Here is an 11,778-nt window from a genome sequence, read left to right on the forward strand (position 1 = left end):
GCCTTTGCCATTTTCCTTAGCCATAAACAACCAAACGAACACCCCCTAGGATGTCTTTCCCACCATTCAACTTGGAATACGTGTCCCATCATCCGTGGTATTTATATATATTTTACATGGAATTTTTTCCAGGGCTGTTACAACAGACTCTCTTGGCTATGTGGGAGGAGCCGAGGTGAAAATTCCCTTGCATGTACAAATGAGGGGGTATTTATAGCCAAGGGTGAAACTAACCCTTGTGGATGTTCGACTACCCTCATGACTGTTTGACTTCCATGCCTCTTTGCTCAACAAGTGGGTCTCTTGGACTTCCACATTACATTACATTGATATAAAATATGACCCGCAGTAGAGATGTGGACGACATGACTCATGACATGACTGTGTTGGTACAATCGTGCTGATGCTGGCGTGCATGTCGAGCTGCAGTGCTGCTGGTGACGGATGTCCTTGTTGTACCTCTGAGATAGTAGTAGGTTTTAGTTTAGGAAGACTAATGAATGAAGACAAATGTAGAATTGAAATACTTAATCCTTTGGATAATATTAATATTTCAACAAAGGGTTGCTATAAAGCTTTATACAGTGATATAGATCAAAATACTGGTGAGAAGAAGACATAAAATAATATGATTATCACAGTTTCCAGACTGTAAAATAGAACAATTATAAGTGTGAAAACCTTCTAAACTACGTTCCAAAGGTTCAAGGCAATATACTTGAGCTTATATAAGATGCTGATGATTTATTGATTAGAGGGGATTAGCTAAACAGATAGTTCATTAATCCATTCTCTTAATAGATGATCACTTTAGGAGCTTATAGGAATTAATTGAGACACAATTATTCCTACCTAGATATCTCTATAAGTCATAAGCATATGAAGAAAGACATAATGATTTATAATTGGAAAAACTTACAGGATAACACGAACTGTGTAAAACCAAATTTAGAATCCTCTGCTTTGGATTAAGGTTCTAGAAAGGCTGAGTACATCAAGTTTCTACAAAAGCTTCCTTCATAGGTGCAACCAGATTCAAAGTAGAATGAATAGTCACAACTTAACAAGCAATGAATAATGACTCTTGAACTTCGAACCCATAACAACTCGAGAAGAGAGTTATTTATACAATAATAAAACTAAGGAAATATCCTAAAACTGATTAAGATTTATTCTAGGAAAGGAAAGATCTTCATACAAGAAGATAGGGGCAGCTGTTGAACTGCTTCTTGCTATCCCTTTTATTCAGGTTGTGTTGGCTTTGTTGTTTGATATTTTGCCCCTTTAAGCTACTTGATTGTTTGTATCCTTTATGCTGGTTAATTCCTTCATTTGATCTTTCATCCGATTCTCTTTAAACTCTGTGAATATCCTTTGACCCTGCTGAGTAAACTTTACTATGTTCCTTTTTACCTTTACTGTGAATTTCATGGTTTTTACTATGTTTTTCAACAGTGAATCCTTTTAGATTTGTCTTCAAACTGTATGTATGCTTTTTTCTTTGTAAGCCTGGAACAGAAGTTTTTACCTGCAAAACACAAAAATTGTTAAGAAAACATAGGTGACAAAGGAGGACATGAATGGATTTATTGAGCTCGAAAGGATATTGGAAGGAGTTCAAAGCATATCGGAAGGTAAAACAATGGATTTATTGGTCGCAAAGGCATATGGAGGGTTTACTGTGAAAATAGGTGAAACAAAGGCAAAATGGTGATTTTTGGGTTTAAACGGAGAAACGGCTTTCTTTTTGAAATATGGGGCAAAGTGAACAGTGGTCATTTCATTATTATGCAGGAGGTGGTTTTATTTTTCTTCGCACCGCTTTATGAGGCGCAGGCAATTTCGGTAGCGGTCACCCGAAATGATCTAAGCCTGAGACGTAGTAAGGAGAGGTCTGTGGAATACCGCTTTTCGGGCGAGTAGTGCTCGTACAGAGAGCCAACTCGAAATCACTGAGGCGCATTGGATTTGAATTGACGTGATCAGGCAGTGGTGGAGAAAAAGAGCAGCTCGGATGGTCCCAACAATTAATTATGGCGGAAATGGATTTATTATGGATTAAAACTAAGATTAGCAATTAAATGGAGGTTTAGGCTATTTCTTTGTTAAAATCGTAAAAACCTTTTAACAAAGAAATTCTTCGCAAATCACGGTATGGCGGATTTTAAAATTATGAATTCGGGATGATAAATTATATCGAGTCCGGGTTCATCGCATATCGCAATCGGGGTTTAGCGGAGGAAGGCCCATTGCAAAGGAATGCGATAAGGGCCGGACGTGATATGGAAATAAAACATGAAATATATTTGCATTGGGTCCGGGTTCCCATCACAGTTGGCGGAGGGCAATGCTTTTGCTAGGACTTGCGATGGGGGCGGATACAAAATGGCAATGAATGATAATATATATTTCGTTGGGTCCAGGTCCATCGCAATTAGACATCGCAACGGTAGAGGGTAATGCTTTTGCCGGGACTTGCAATGGAGGCGAAAGCAAAATGGGTAATGTATTATGATATATATTTCGTTGGGTTCGGGTCTATCACACATCGCATGTCCATCAATATGTATATGCTGAGTCCAAATGATTGGACTCAAAGCATCCCACAAGATCTTGTATTTTGGTGTCTGACCTCTCCGGAAATTGGAGTTGGGAAACATATGAGTTTTAGTTCAGTGTGTAAATCTAATAAAAGTGGGATTTATCAACAAAGCTTCCCACAAGAAGAAGAGATTTTCTTCTAGATTTTAAATTGATTTTTGACCAGTCTGGGAGTTGGGGTAGAAGATGAGCTTAAAGTCATCAGACATATCAAAATGCGGAGGAGAGTGTATTCATGTTGAAAGGGTTGTGATCCGTGATATGCAATGTTTTATTTAATACATATTTTTATAATAAAGCTAAAGGTTTCGGGATATTTTAATAAAGGGAGTTAATATATACGAGAAAGGGAAATTTTAGGATTTTAATACTATAGGTTAGCGTTAATATGAAATATGAGTAGAACGGGGAAATATATGAAATATGAGCGGAAAAGGGGAAATACACTAAGTATAAAGCTTTTTAATAAGTTATTTGCCTTCACACACACAAACACACACATACACACACAGATATATCAATACTTAGGCTAAACAACGTTTTGTGGGTTTTTGGGTAAAAGGGGATTTAGCATGGGTTTTCACTTTTCCTAGGCAAAAAGGATTTTAATCTTAGTAAAAGGGGTTTTTTATGGAAAATGAATGAATATGAAATGTATGAAGGTGGAAGGGGAAATTAGAAAGCATAGGGATGAATGGGGATGAGGGAAGTTAATTAATTGATCTTGTAGACCTTCATTTGCTTTGTGTAATTGCCTCATGAACATAGAGACATATGGTAAAACATGATAAGTGTACATTTTGTCCAATCAATCAACAAACTTCTGCAACCTTTCTCTACATACCCTTTTCTTATCCTATCATTTTTTTTCACTTAATGGGTGCATTTATGCTAACAAACCTTTTTCCTTTCTTTTTATTTTACAAATGCAAACTATCTAATTCTAACCTTGTGACCTCCAAGGGCTTCGATGAAACTAATGAGCAGCTTATTATTCTCTACCTAATTATTGATCTGCCAAGATTAAACAGTTTGGATAGATCTTTATTGTTATGAAACCAGCTCAAGAAAAGATAGAAAAGATAGATCAATGCCTTAGAATTCAGCCTCTTTAAGGGGGCAACCTCCTTTACATTACATAAATGAACAATTCTTGGATGATTCAAATGAAAAAACCTCCTTTCTATATATAGGAGTCTAAGGAGTCACAATATAACCCAGACGACCTAACAATAATAATATAAAGCCACAAAAATAACAATAGAGGGATTCTATGGGGCACAGTACTAACAATATGGTGATAATAGGGGCACAACAATATTAATAAGGGATGCAACTACAATAGTAATGGGGTAATCACTAGTATTATAGGGACCCAACATGCCCCTCTCCTTCAAAAAAGTGTTATCCTCAACGCTTGAGTAGTTCTGGATGCTTTTGTATAAAATTCTCATCCTCCCATGTGGAATCTTTAGTAGATAAGTTCTTCCACTTGATAAGATACTCCGAAATTGATCGATTTCGTAGCTGTTGAGTTCTTGTTTCTGTGACTGCTTCAGGTTCCAATATAATTTTTCTTTCCTCGTCAAGTTCTGGCAATATTATTTGAACTAGGAGCTTGTTGCCTATAACCTTCTTTAAACATGAAACATGGAAAACTGGGTGCAATCGAGAAGCTGCAGGAAGCTCCAATTTGTATGCCATAGTAACAATGTTTTGCAACACCTTGTATGAACCATAATACTTTGGTGATAATTTATTATCCTTCTTAGCTTGATTGAGGGACATTTGCTTATATGGTTGTAGCCGTAGGAATACCCAATCACCTACATCAAAACTTCTTTCGTTGCGATGTTGATCTTCCTGTTGTTTCATTCTATTCTATGCCAACATGAGGTTATCCTTTAAGAGTTGGAGGACTTGTTGTTGATGTTCGATGTGATGTTCCACTGCTTGAACCTTAGAATTTTCTCTTAAATATGATGTGATGGATGGTGGCTGATATCCATAAAGTACCATAAATGGGGTCATTTTTGTTGCTGTATGGAAGGAAGTGTTATACCACCATTCAGCCATAGGCAACCATTTGACCCATTGTGTCTGTTTATCAGATACAAAGCAACGAAGATATCCTTCCAAACATTTGTTTACTATCTCAGTTTGCCCATCAGATTGAGGATGATAAGATGAGCTATGAGCTAACTGAGTACCAAGACAAGAAAATAATTCTGTCCAAAAATTTCTAGTGAAAATGGGATCTCTATCACTTACAATAATCTTTGGGTTTCCATGTAGCTTTTGAATTGTTTCCATAAATGCAGTAGAAATTGTACTGGCTTTAAATGGATGTGATAATGCACAAAAGTGTGCATATTTGGTGAGTCTGTCAACTACCACCATGATGACACTCTTTCCCTCAGACATGGGTGAACCTATGATAAAATCCATTGAAACCTCCTCCCAACGTTGGCTTGGAATGGATAAAGGTTGTAATAGACCCGATGTCTTAATTGTTTCAACTTTATTTTGTTGGCAAACCAAACATTCTGCCACAAATTTTTGAATATCCGATTTAAGGCCATCCCAAAAAAATTCTTTCTTAAGTGGTAAGTTTTTAAAAATCCTGAGTGCCCTCCTAAGGGAGAAGTGTGCAATTCCATAAGAATCTTTTGTTTTAGTTGGGAATTCTTACAGAGGTATAAGCAATCTTTGTACCATAAAGAATCATTTTGCCAGCTAAATGTATCAGATGTACTAGAATCTTGTTGTAACTTTCGAATAAGTGCCCACACTTCTTCGTCATTCTTCCATTCCTCTCTTGCTTCATTTATCCAATCTGGTTGGATAATAGAAATGGCGCACAACAATGCTTCCACATCCTCATCCTTTCTTGAGAGTGCATCTGCCACCACATTTTGCTTCTCTTTTTTGTAGATGATTTCAAAGTCGTAACCCAACATCTTTGTGACCCACTTTTGTTGCTTTTTAGAGGATAATCTTTGTTCTAAAAAGTATTTAAGGCTATCATGATCTGTTTTTACCTTGAAGTGTCTTCCCATTAGGTAGGGTGGCCATTTCTTAAGTGCATGGAGTATTGCCAACATTTCCTTCTCATAAATAGCTTTATGTAAAAACTTTCCCTTGATTGGAGGACTTTCAAAAGCAATGGGTCTTTCATCTTGCATTAAAACAACACCAATTCCATTTCCTGAAGCATCACATTCCACAATAAATGTTTTTGTGAAGTCCAGTGTAGCTAAGACCAGTGCTTGGCACATTGCCTCTTTAAGATGTTCGAAGGCCTTTGTTGCTTCTAGAGTCCATGAAAATGCATCTTTCTTCAATAATGTTGTTAGAGGTGCTGCTATTCTCCCATAATTCTTAACAAACTTGCAATAATACCCTGTCAACCCAAGAAATCCTCACAGATGCTTTATGGATGTGGGGATTTTCCATTCCTTAATGGCTTTAATTTTGCTAGGGTCTACCTTAACTCCTTCATGAGATACAATATGACGCAGATATTCCACCTCTTGTACTCCAAGGAAACATTTGGATCTTTTTGCATATAATTGTTTCTCCTCCAATAGTTGTAGCAACCTATCGACATGTTTAACATGATCCTTCCAAGACTTGCTATAGATTAGTATATCATCAAAAAATACTCACACAAATTTTCTAAGGAATTGTTTGAAAATGGAATTCATCAAACCTTGAAATGTCGAAGGTGCATTGGTAAGGCCAAAAGGCATGACCGAAAATTCATAATGACCCTCATGAGTTCTAAATGCTATTTTCGGAAAGTCTTCAGTCTTCATTTTGATTTGATGATATCCTGAATGAAGATCCAACTTGGTGAAGTAAATTGATCCATGCAATTCATCCAGTAATTCATCAATGACGGGAATGGGAAACTTATCTTTAATAGTGAGCTTTTTGACCTCCCTATAATCCGGACACATGCGCCATGATCCATCCTTCTTGTGCACTAATACTACTAGAGCAGAGAAAGAACATTGACTCGGTTGAATTATACCAGCCTCTAGCATTTCTGCAACCATACGTTCAATTTCACTCTTTTGGGCATAGGGATATTTGTACGGCTTGATGCTTGGAGGAACACTTGATGGAATCAGATGAATAGCATGATCATGATCACGAATAGGTGGGAGACTTTTGGGAGTCTCAAATACCTTGGAATGATTGTCCAAGACTTTTTGGATATCTAGAGAAATAGATTATTGCAATGTGGAAACATCTAGCGAACATAATTGTGCAATTACACCCCTTTGTTCCTTTTTTAGAAGCTTTGTCATACCATTAGAGCTAATTATCTTTCCTGGATTCCCTACAATACCCCTTAATTCAACTTCCTTTCGTTCCACAGAAAATTTCATGAAAAGTTCTTGAAAATTAAAAGCTATTGTACCCAAGGATTGTAGCCATTGGACTCTTAGTACAACATCAACACCTCCCATTGGAATGGAAAGCATTGGGCTAGTCAATACATATTCTCCCATGGATAGCTTGATATTATGGCACTTTCTAGAGCAATTTATTGTTCCTCCATTTGCAACCATCACTTGACACTCTGGTGCTAGATATAAGAAGCAATTAAATTCTTTTGCTACCTTATAATGAATAAAATTGTGGGTACTTCTTGAATCAATCAACACTATTACCTTTTTCTTCTTGATTTGTACTTCTATCTTGATGGTTTGAGGAGTGGTAATTCCTGCCAATGCATTACAAGATATGGTTGGATTCATTTCTTCTTTATCTAGGCTTTGTTCCTGGAGTATATCCTCTTCTTTTTACCTTTCTTGCTCCTTTTCTTCTTCCTCTTCGCAATCTATGTAGAATAATTTATTCTCAGCACACTTATGACCTTTAGTGTATTTTCTATCACAACTGTAACAAATCACTTTTGCTCTTTTTTCTTCCAATTGTTGTGGTGTCAACCTTATAGGTTGTGGAAGACTAGGGCCAAAAACACTTCCATCTTTATAGTTGTGAGTGGTACGCTTCCTAGTTGCCATAATTTTGCTTTCCATTTTTCTTGCTAACCTGAATGCCTTCTCTAATGAATCAGGTTCCCAAAGGTGAACATCATGTTGGATATTATCCTTTAAATTCCCTATGAACACATCAATCCTATGCTCCTCTGGAATATTTTTTCCCCTTATGTTCAATTTTTGGAACTCCTCAATGTGCTCCATTATTGAACCCTTTTGTTTGAGACTTATCAATTAGCTAAAAAAAGTGTTGCTTTTTGTATCCTCATAATGTGCTGTCAATTCTTCCGTAAAAATTGCCCAAGTGATAATTTGTTTACGAGAGAAAAGCCATTGATACCATACAAACTGATTTGGTTCCAAATATAAAGTTGCAATATGTACCTTTCGTGTGTTTTGCACATTATTGAGATCGAAAATTTGCTCCATTTGTAATATCCATGTTGCGGGATCCTTGCCATCAAAATTCCTCATATCGATTTTTAGAATATGGTGGGTCTTCGATCCCACATTAGAGTCTAAGAAATCATGATTAACATTTCTTTTGTTCGCATCATGAGTTTCCTTTACTACCTTTTCACCATTAGTAAGTATTTCTTGTATAAAATTTGTCAAATCTGTCTTCAAATCTGCCATGTCTCTCTTCAAATCTGTCTTCAAATCTATCTTCAAATCATCCATCTTAGCTTTCATGCCCTTTATCTTAGATTCCATGCCATTTATCTTAGCTTCTGTTAGCTTTTGTGAGAGTGACATTTGTTGCACTTGTTCTTGTAATTTTGATATATCATGTAGCATTTCTTCCTCTTCTTCATGAGTCATGCTAGAGCTTTCAGGTTGCTTACTAGGTGTCTACATTTTCTTTCCTCGGGGCATCAGCTATCGATAATAATGCTCTACTATGCCATTTTAATTCTTTCAAAATAAATTTTCAAACCAAGCTTAAGCAAAAATTTAAAAAAATCTACACACCTTTTTTCACTTTGTAGGAGCTCGATATTGCCTCTAATGTATCTCTGTACTTTCTGATCATCTAGTTCTGAAATTGCGATTTGTAGTAGCCCTCTATGTCTTTTTTCCAATGCCACCAGTCTGACCCAAATTAGATTCCCCAAGGAAGAGTTATGTGAAATCTCCCATAGTGACTTGATTATATACTAGTTCAGTAGAGCGAATTTGTACGACGTGCCATGAGTCACTGTTTCGACCTTTGGCTTTGAAAAATATCTACAAGAAACTAAAATCCGTCCTCTTTCTATAACTTCTTATGAAATTTCAATCTGATGCTTAGAGAGAAAGTTATGACGATTTCCCCAGGTCACCTGTTTGGAATGTAATTCAGGAGTCTGCAAAAAGACCAACTTCCTCAGATCATATCTCCGCAAATATAGCGCGAAAATCTCTGAAATTTGGACCCAAGGTTCAGCGCGATGTCTTCTCAAATGGGTTTGTTTTTTAGTTTCTGAAATGTCAAAGAAAAAAAGTTATAGCGAAAATTCCATGAAGACCTATTTGGAGCAGCAAAACCCTAGAATCCAAAGCTATGATACCAAATGTTATGAAACCAGCTCAAGAAAAGATAGATCAACGCCTTATAATTCAGCCTCTTCGAGGGGGCAATCTCATTTACATTACATAAATGAACAATTCTTGGATGATTCAAATGAGAAAACCTCCTTTCTATATATAGGAGTCTAAGGAGTCACAATATAACCTAGCCGACCTAACAATAATAATATAAAGCCATAAAAATAACAATAGAGGGATTCTATGGGGCACAATACTAATAATATGGGGATAATAGGGGCACAACAATATTAATAAGGGATGCAACTACAATAGTAATGGGGTAATCACTAGTATTATAGGGACCCAACATTTATTCTCTAACTATAACATCAAATTTAAAGCATGAAGCAATCAAGATTAAACTATTTGAATGTCATGGGTTGTGGCATTTATGACAAGCTGCACACAACCATTCTTTTGCAGAAACAATAGTAGTGGCATTTGGACTTGCTCACTTTTAGAGTTTATTTGTTTTCTTTTCTTTCTAACCTATCATTTTCTTTTTGTCTTAATTTTTTAGGACATCTAACCTAACATTTTCTTTGATATGGACGTTATCATCAAGATATTTTTTAAAAAAACATTATATTCACTATTATTATGTCCATATCCTAACTTAACATTTTTTCAAAATTTCTATCTTATCAAAACCAAAAAATTCTACAACATTGGCTCCATCTGGGGACTGCTTTCTCCTGTAGAATGCAGAGAACCTACAGATCCATGTGCCTTCTCCTCGGGCTATGGAGTCCTTGTTGTAAGAAAGATCACATTGACATCTTGAAAAGTAAAGAAAACCTGAGTATTTACAATGAAAATTATTTCAACTTCTTAGTACTGAATGTAATGTTTGAGAAACCTTCCATTTATAGGATAAGTGGAATATAGCCCCTCAAGATTCTGCAGCACAAAAGTGTTGTTACCCTTCACTTTAGCAATTGCTAAAGGTCCAAACCATAGATTTTCAAATTTGCCATGCTTTCCTTTCTCTTCTCTCTTGGCATCACATCTTAGAACTAGATCACCTTCCTTAAAGTCTCTCTCCCTGGCTCTTCTGTCAAACAGGGCCTTCATCTTATTCTGATATTTATTCAATTTGTATTGAACTTCATCTCTGTTTTCATTAAGTTCAATAATCTGATTTATTCTTCTTGAAAAATCATCAGGTTCATCTGTTGAATCTTGTAGGAATTTTAAAATAGGGAAGGGCAAATTGGTAGGGAAAATTGTGTCTTTCCCATAGACTAACTGAAATGGAGATTTCCCAGTTGATCTCTTTGGAGTAATTTTGTTTGCCCATACTGCATAAATCAAATGTGAATCCCAGCTCTTCTTATGATCAACTAGAGTCTTTTTTATTACCTTTACCAGACTTTTGTTTGATGAGTCTGCAAGGCCATTACCTTGAGGGTAGTATGGAGTTGAATGATGTGATAGAATCTAATATTTCTGGCAAAAGTCAATCATTTTAACACTAGCAAAAGCTACTGCATAATCAGTGACAATTTGAGTTGGGCAACCAAATCTGGATAAGATATTCTCCTTAATAAACTTAATTACTACTGAATCAGTAGAATTTCTGACTGGAATTTCTTCCACCCATTTCGTAAAGTAGTCTGTTGCAGTGAGGATCCATCTATGCTGATTACTTGAAGTGGGGTGAATCTCTCCAACAAAATTGAATCCCTATTGAGAAAAAGGTGTTGAAACTATTGATGGAACAAGTGGAAGGGCTGCTAATTTTTGTTTACCAGCAAACATTTGACAAGGAACACAACCTCTGACCTTTGCCCCTACTTGTAAAAACATTGTGGGCCAATAAAATCCTCCCCTCAGAATCTTGTATGTTGTTGATCTCCAAGAATAATGTCCCTCACAAAATCCTATATGGAACTGATCAATGATTCCTTCAGTTTCTGATTCTGTTAAACATAATAACAAAATATTCAGTGGATCTTTCTAATATAACTTTGCATTTAGAATGCAGTAATTGACTGATTTTAACTTAAGGGTTTTACATTGGGTTTTGGAGAATGATGCTGGACACTCAAAATGGATTAAGAAATTCACAATATCTTGGTACCAGTTTGACAACAAGAATTTTTCATCAATGTGTATAGGACTGATCTGCTCTAAAGGTAGAGGTTCTTGTGGATTCTCCCCTTCTACATGAAAGGAAGGTTCTTGTCGATTCTCCCCTTTAGGATGAAGGAAGGTTCTTGTGGATTCTCCCCTTCTGCAAGGACAGAAGGTTCTTGTGTATTCTTCCCTTGTATTTCTAAAACAGAATTGATTCCAAGTACTTTGCAGTTGAATTCAGCTAGAAGCTTGGCTAATCCTTGACCTTTTACTAGCTTGGTAGTCCTGATGGTTAGATCAAACTCCAGAATTTGAGTGATCCATCTACCTCTTTTCCCATCAGTGTCTGGTTGGGTTAGGACAATTTTCACAGCACTATTAAGGACATAAGCAGTAATAGGTGAATGTAAGACATACATTCTAAATTATTTCAGGGCTTGAATGAGGGCATAGGCTTACTTATCAATGATATCATACTTTAGCTCAACATCTCTCATAACCTTGCTGAAAAAGG

Source organism: Pinus tabuliformis, chromosome 1_1 (genome assembly GCF_031772625.1).
Source record: "Pinus tabuliformis cultivar Carrire ecotype Pingquan chromosome 1_1, CPIR1, whole genome shotgun sequence".
Taxonomy (NCBI): Eukaryota; Viridiplantae; Streptophyta; class Pinopsida; order Pinales; family Pinaceae; genus Pinus; species Pinus tabuliformis.